We start from the raw sequence: 6142 nt of genomic DNA on the forward strand, positions 1-6142 counted from the left end.
TATCTTAATAAACAGAAGCTAGAGTAAGTCAAGTTATCAAGTAACTTCCACATCATAGTGGATTATCACACCAAATGGGCACTTGATATTTCTGCCAGAAAGCTGGCTACTGCTCTGCTCCAAATCTTACCAATCTGCAACCCAAACTGAAAGAACCTTCAACCACTTGAATTTTAGTGGTTATCTTGAGGATCACATATTGACTTCCCAAGACTCCTGCCCAGATCTGTCACACACTTCAGCATACATTTCACTGGTGAGAGCAACTCATATGACCACAATATACTTTATGGTGGTATAAAGGTGGACTTCAACCATGTGTCCAAGGGAGGAGAATGGGAACTGTTTTGTTTTTTGTTTTTTTTTTTTTTTTTTTTTTTTGTTTTTTTTTTTTTTTTTTTTTTTTTTTTTGCATGCATTCAATGAAAAGAATCAGAATTTTTACAACATAGTAAATACTAATATCCTACCCGGTTTTGGACCAGATGACAATGACATATAAGGCAATAACTGGTAGAACAGAGACACCAAAAACACCTTCTTTGATGTAGTCACTTAAGACATTGGGAACATATGAGTACCATCCAACATCTGGATGTATACAAAAGAACTGAAAAGTTAAACAGGGGAATCTCTCCATAACTTTAGGAATTCAAGTTTATCCAAAATCTTGGCATATAAATTCCCATATATACTATCTTATTTTCATTAACTTAACGTGACTTCAGACAACTTTAAAACTTGAGTTCCTTCTGAACGCCCCAAAGTGTTTCTGCACTTTTTTCAAATGGGTCTCTTCTTCAGGGGTCAGATTTATTTTTATAAGATGTGTTATAAAACTTTCTCCCAGGATATAAGGAACACTGAGGAAAACTTCTTTATCTATTCCATAGAGACCCTTAATCATGGTTAAAAAAAAAAATGGGTGAATTCTTCAAAATACTTTCCATTATATCAGTGACAGATAGGCCCAAGGTTCACGAAGTATAACCTTTCATTTTAAAAGTCTCACAGGCACTGGCAATTACTTCTTTGGGAACATTTCTCCATAGTTCAGGATATTTATCAGTTCCTACAAGCAAAGTTCAGGACCTTTAGATAAACATCATTGAGGTTAACAGCACTTCATACAGGAACAGGTGGGTCTCCATGCTATCTGAGGACCCACCCATGACAGCTTACAGAACAGATTTTAGGCTTTTGGCCAACCAAGAAACAGAAACAAGCAGTATCCAGATTACAGTCACTTCTAATTACCAGGTCTGTGGGAAATGCACCTAACTTCCAGGTGATGTAAGTTAAGATACGTACTTGATTGAAAATAATAATCAATTTGTTGTGTAGGCTGTGTTGGACAATATTGGAAATCATTAAAGATGGCCACATTTCATTGTGCTAAATCAAGGCGTGTTCCTTCTTTTCCTGGTGTGCTCCTACTGCAATAATCATTAGGCAAGAGTTTGCAGTGATAAGATCATCTTTGCTGCAAACAACATTTGGCATGTTCATAAAAGGGTTTCCATGTTGAAAATCCATTGTCTCCCACTTCAGTTCATCTTCATTAACATCCACAAGGGCAGGTTCATCACTCAAGCCTTTTAATAAGATGCAGAAAGCAAGGTCATGCTCATGAAGGCACTTCCTATAATAGAGACTTTACTGTGATAAATGGGTTTTTCTTAAGTTAAATTATTAAGTTCCAGTGTCATGGCTGCCATCTTGCAACCGGGCATGAAGAGCCAAGGCCACTTGTGCTCCACCTGGGCTATCACAGAGCAATCCAACGCCCAGGAAATTCACTCCCTCCCTGCTCACGCTTTGACTGTCTCACCAAACCCCCACAGCAGCTCAGGACTGGGCACTCAAGAGATGACAGAAGAAAACTGAAGAGAGTCATGGGAAAGATCTTCCAGGCCCCTAGAACCAAGCAGTTGCTTATTGGACACCATAGTGCAGGTGCAATGGCACAGTTGCTGCCCCCACCTCACCTTACCCTGTTACTACAGCTGGGCAAACCTCCACCAGGCCCCCAGGTCTGCTCAGACTAATGCTTGGGAATGGGCTTCTCCAGCAAGTGAATTCTAGAATCATGTAGTTGATGTGTGTAACAGGCCAACCCAGATCCATGACATTATTATTTTTCTATTCTTGATATTATGCCAAGTGAGGATGCTTCTATCAACTCTAGTTGAAAATTTTAAGGCTGAATCTTGAGCCTCAAAGGTGTGTGTACTTGTCCCAATAACCTGTTGTGCCATTTACCAGCATTGTGGGAGAAACAAGTTGTTTTTCCCAAGTGTCCACTGAAGGCCGGTCGCTGGCTCTCTGCGGTGCCAAATCCACAGGTATTTGTCACCGCCTGCAGCAACACTTTGCATGGGTCTCTATGGGTGGTGAACTGGAAACTGAGCTACCTCTATTTCTGAGCTACTTCCTTACTTGCTTACTTGTTTATAGAGGATAGAGGAAATGAGGTTTACTTGCTTTGAGAGGAGAGAGAGAGAGAGGCTTTGCTTATTGGAGAGAAAGAGAGATTTTGCTTAAGAGAGAGAGACTACACTTTCAGAGATCCATATCTTCCTAGTTTTGCTGCTTCTGCTTAAAGGTGCGTCCTGCATCCTGTGAACTAAGGGTGCGTCTATCATGAGGTGCTTCCCAATGATGCGTCCTGCGCACTGCCATCTGCCTATCTGCAACCTAAAGATGTGTTCTCAGTTCTCCGCTCTGTGATCGATCTTCCACCGCTGCCCCTACTTGCTGTTTCTATCTGCTTGCCGCTTCTTCTTCTTCCTTTCTGCTAATGGCTTCTCTGCTTCTTTCTGCTAGCTGCTCCTCTTACTGTCGCGCCTTACTTCTTGCCACTTTTCTCTGCCTGCTGCTGCTCCTTACTCTTACCTACTGTCCACTTATATTCCCTCCAAAAGGCGGAGGGTGGAGCCACGCCAGTTGAGATCAGGCGAGGAGCCAGCTGACACAAGCAGGAGCACTCGAGAACAGCTGTGAATGCGTATCTCCAATGTGATCAAAAAAGCTTCCAGCTGGCTGCCAGGCACCATCTTCCGTGAGTCCGCATGGCATAGCCCCCAACAAAGGTCCTTTTATTTAGGAAAGAGTCCACTGTTTTTATGCCAGTCCTGACCATGGAACCACACCTAGGAAAGTCAGCACAACCTTTAGGACAGGGGAAAGGACCATCAGTGTTGTTACTCTTAACACTAACAACTTGATAGGAGAGGATGCCCTTCTGTCTCATGCCAAAGGAAAGCCTGTGATTGAATCCCAATTTAAAATAAATTCACAAGTAGAAAAATAGTCATTAACCCTACCGTGAACTACTCAAGTTTTTCATACTCTGATGCTGATCACACCAGCCTCACACCAGGCATAAAGTGAGCTCCAGCGCTGAGTTCTCAAGACAAGGAAAACTCCCGCTCTGGAAAGGGTGTGTGTGGCCATACTTCTCTTATTGAACCATTCAGAGTGTCTCCCATCATTATGTTGTAACAAATCAGCTAGCATTCTAGCTACAGGAATTGAACCAAGGAAAATTCCACCTTTAACCCAAAAAAGCTGATAATCTGTGGACCCCAGAGCCTGCACTAGAGAGGAGAACTCACAGGGCCCAAAGTCTGTCTCCATGTTTAAGTCTGAGAGCATTTGTGAATGACCCTGATTATGGTCATAGCTACCTAGCCTAGCATTACAGGGCTAGGCATCAGTCATCAGCCTTACCTGCTGTTTCATATTCAGCAGTTTCCATTACCCATACTCAACCATCATCTGAAAATATTATATGAAAAGTTGCATTACTAAACGAGTTTTAAATTGTGCATTCTTCCAAGCAGTAGGATGAAATCTCACACCATCCCACTTCACCCCACCTGGTACATGAATCAACACTGCCCAGAGTGTCCACACTTACACACTTTCTGTCTGTTAGTCACTTAGTAGCCACTTCATTTATCAGATCAACTCTCTCAGTATCAAAGTACTTGTGTTCAAATAACCCTTTTTATCCAACAATGACCCTAAAATGCAAGAGTAGTGATGCTGGCAATTGGGATATGCCAAAGAGAACGAGTAAAGTGTTTTCTTTAAGTGAAAAAATGAAAGTGCTCCACTTGGAAAGAAACCATATCCAAAGGTTGTTAAGAACCACAGTAAGAACAAATCTATCCATGGAATTGAGAAGGAGGAAAAAACAAAGGCATGCTAGTTTTGCTGTCACATCTCCAACTGCAAAAGTTATAGCCATGGTATGTGATTAGTGGAAAAGACATTTAACTTGTGTTGAATGTATAGGAAAAATCAGTGTGTGTGTGTGTGTGTGAGAGAGAGAGGGAGGGAGAGAGAGAGATTCGATACTATCCATGTTTTCATCTACTGAGGGTTTTGGAACATATTCCCCACCGATAAGGAGGACTACTGTAATACTTTGGCTGAAAGCTCAGTAAAACAGGAATTAGCCAGGAACACAATGGGATGGGTGATGCCAGGCATAGTGTTGAGAAAATTAGTCAGGCAGAGTCCAAAAGAAATGTGGCAAGAAAGGAGGCTGTTTGTCAGGATAGACTGTATAAGATCCAGCACCTAAATGTGGAATAAATTGAATGAAAGTCATGTTTTTTAAAATTAAAAAAAATTTTTTTTAGTTGTAGATGGACACAATACATTTATTTTATTTATTTTATGTGGTGCTGAGGCTCAAACCCAGTGCCTCACACGTGCTAGGCAAGTGCTCTACCACTGAGCCACACCCCAGTCCAAATGAAATTCACCTTGCTACAATGATCATCATGAAAATGTTTGAGAATTAGATTTGCACATTAGAAGATGGATATGTGAATGAATCAAAATGACTAGACAGGAGGCAAAAACACTGGTTAGAAGAATCTTGTAATATAGGGATAATCCAGGAAAGAAACAGATGAGTGGTGAGTAAAAAGAAACATATATTCAAAGGCATCTGGGGCATGGGCCAGAGGTAAACAGAATGCTTACCAGGTTTTTTTAGTTAGCATCCAGTGGATGCTGGTTCCATTCACTAAAAACAAAATGCAAGATTAAGATTAGGTTTTGCGGAAGAATGGATCCTGCTATTATACATCATTATAATGCACCAATAAAAAAAAAAAAAGAAATACAAAGCAATAAGTTTGGGGGAAAGATGAAGAAATTTTTCAGCCATAGAGATGTTGAGTAGGAGAGTCTTCTAAGTTATTCAAGTGAAATGTCTCATAAGCATTTAATTTATGTGTGAAACTCAAAAGTGATATCTGAGCAAGAAAAACAGATCTGGGGTCCATAGGACATAAAAGTTAATTAAGATATGGGGATAATATTTATTAGGAAGAATGTGTACAATAAGAAGAGAAGGCATAGGAACCCTGAACAATGTTGGCATTCAAAGGACAAGAAGGGAAAGAGGACATCAGCAAGGAGACTGGGAAAGAATGCCTGGAAGAAACAAAACACACACACACACACACACACACACACACGCACAAGAGTGCAGTAACAAGAAAGTAAAGGGAAGAAAATACTTGGAGGCATGATCATTAGTGTCAATGCTATTGAAAAATTCTGATAAGAAAAAAAAGCAGATGAACAATTTCTGACAAGCAAATGCCAATGGGAAATTGGTAAGAAAGAGGTTCTTGGTAATGCTGATAAGGACAGTGTTTGTGTGATGGTAAAGGTGGGACACAGATCACAGTGAAAAATAAATGAGCAAGTAAGAGGAAAAGAAACAGAGAAAATGTTGGCCAGGTTGGTTAGGAGGAAGGTTAAAGGGTATCTACAGTGTATCAGGTCATAAAATTAAATCTGAGACATTGTTTTTGCTTTCAGGAACTCAGAATCCTGCAAGAAACATAGCTTATGCCTACAAAGATCAACAACTAGGCAAAGAAACACCTGAGACAGGAAGCATGAGGGTTCAGAGGAAGTCGTTATCACTAATAATTGAATTGACTGAAGTCTTCAGCAAAAGCCTCACAGAGAAAGTAGAATTTGATCTGGTCCCTGGAGGAGGAGCAGAACTTAAAGCATGACGGCATTCTTGGGACAGAGAAGAATGTAGATAAAACTCAGGTGTATGACATCATTTGAGGAATAGGAAGAAGTGCAATTTTGCTGGAGC

General features: G+C 40.7%; 1 pseudogene; it reads right to left on the bottom strand.

The window, feature by feature from the left end:
• Positions 1–734: 734 nt before the first annotated feature.
• On the bottom strand, positions 735–3760 carry LOC124959458 (L-lactate dehydrogenase A-like 6B; annotated as a pseudogene).
• Positions 3761–6142: the final 2382 nt, after the last annotated feature.

Source organism: Sciurus carolinensis, chromosome 11 (genome assembly GCF_902686445.1).
Source record: "Sciurus carolinensis chromosome 11, mSciCar1.2, whole genome shotgun sequence".
Lineage (NCBI taxonomy): Eukaryota > Metazoa > Chordata > Mammalia > Rodentia > Sciuridae > Sciurus > Sciurus carolinensis.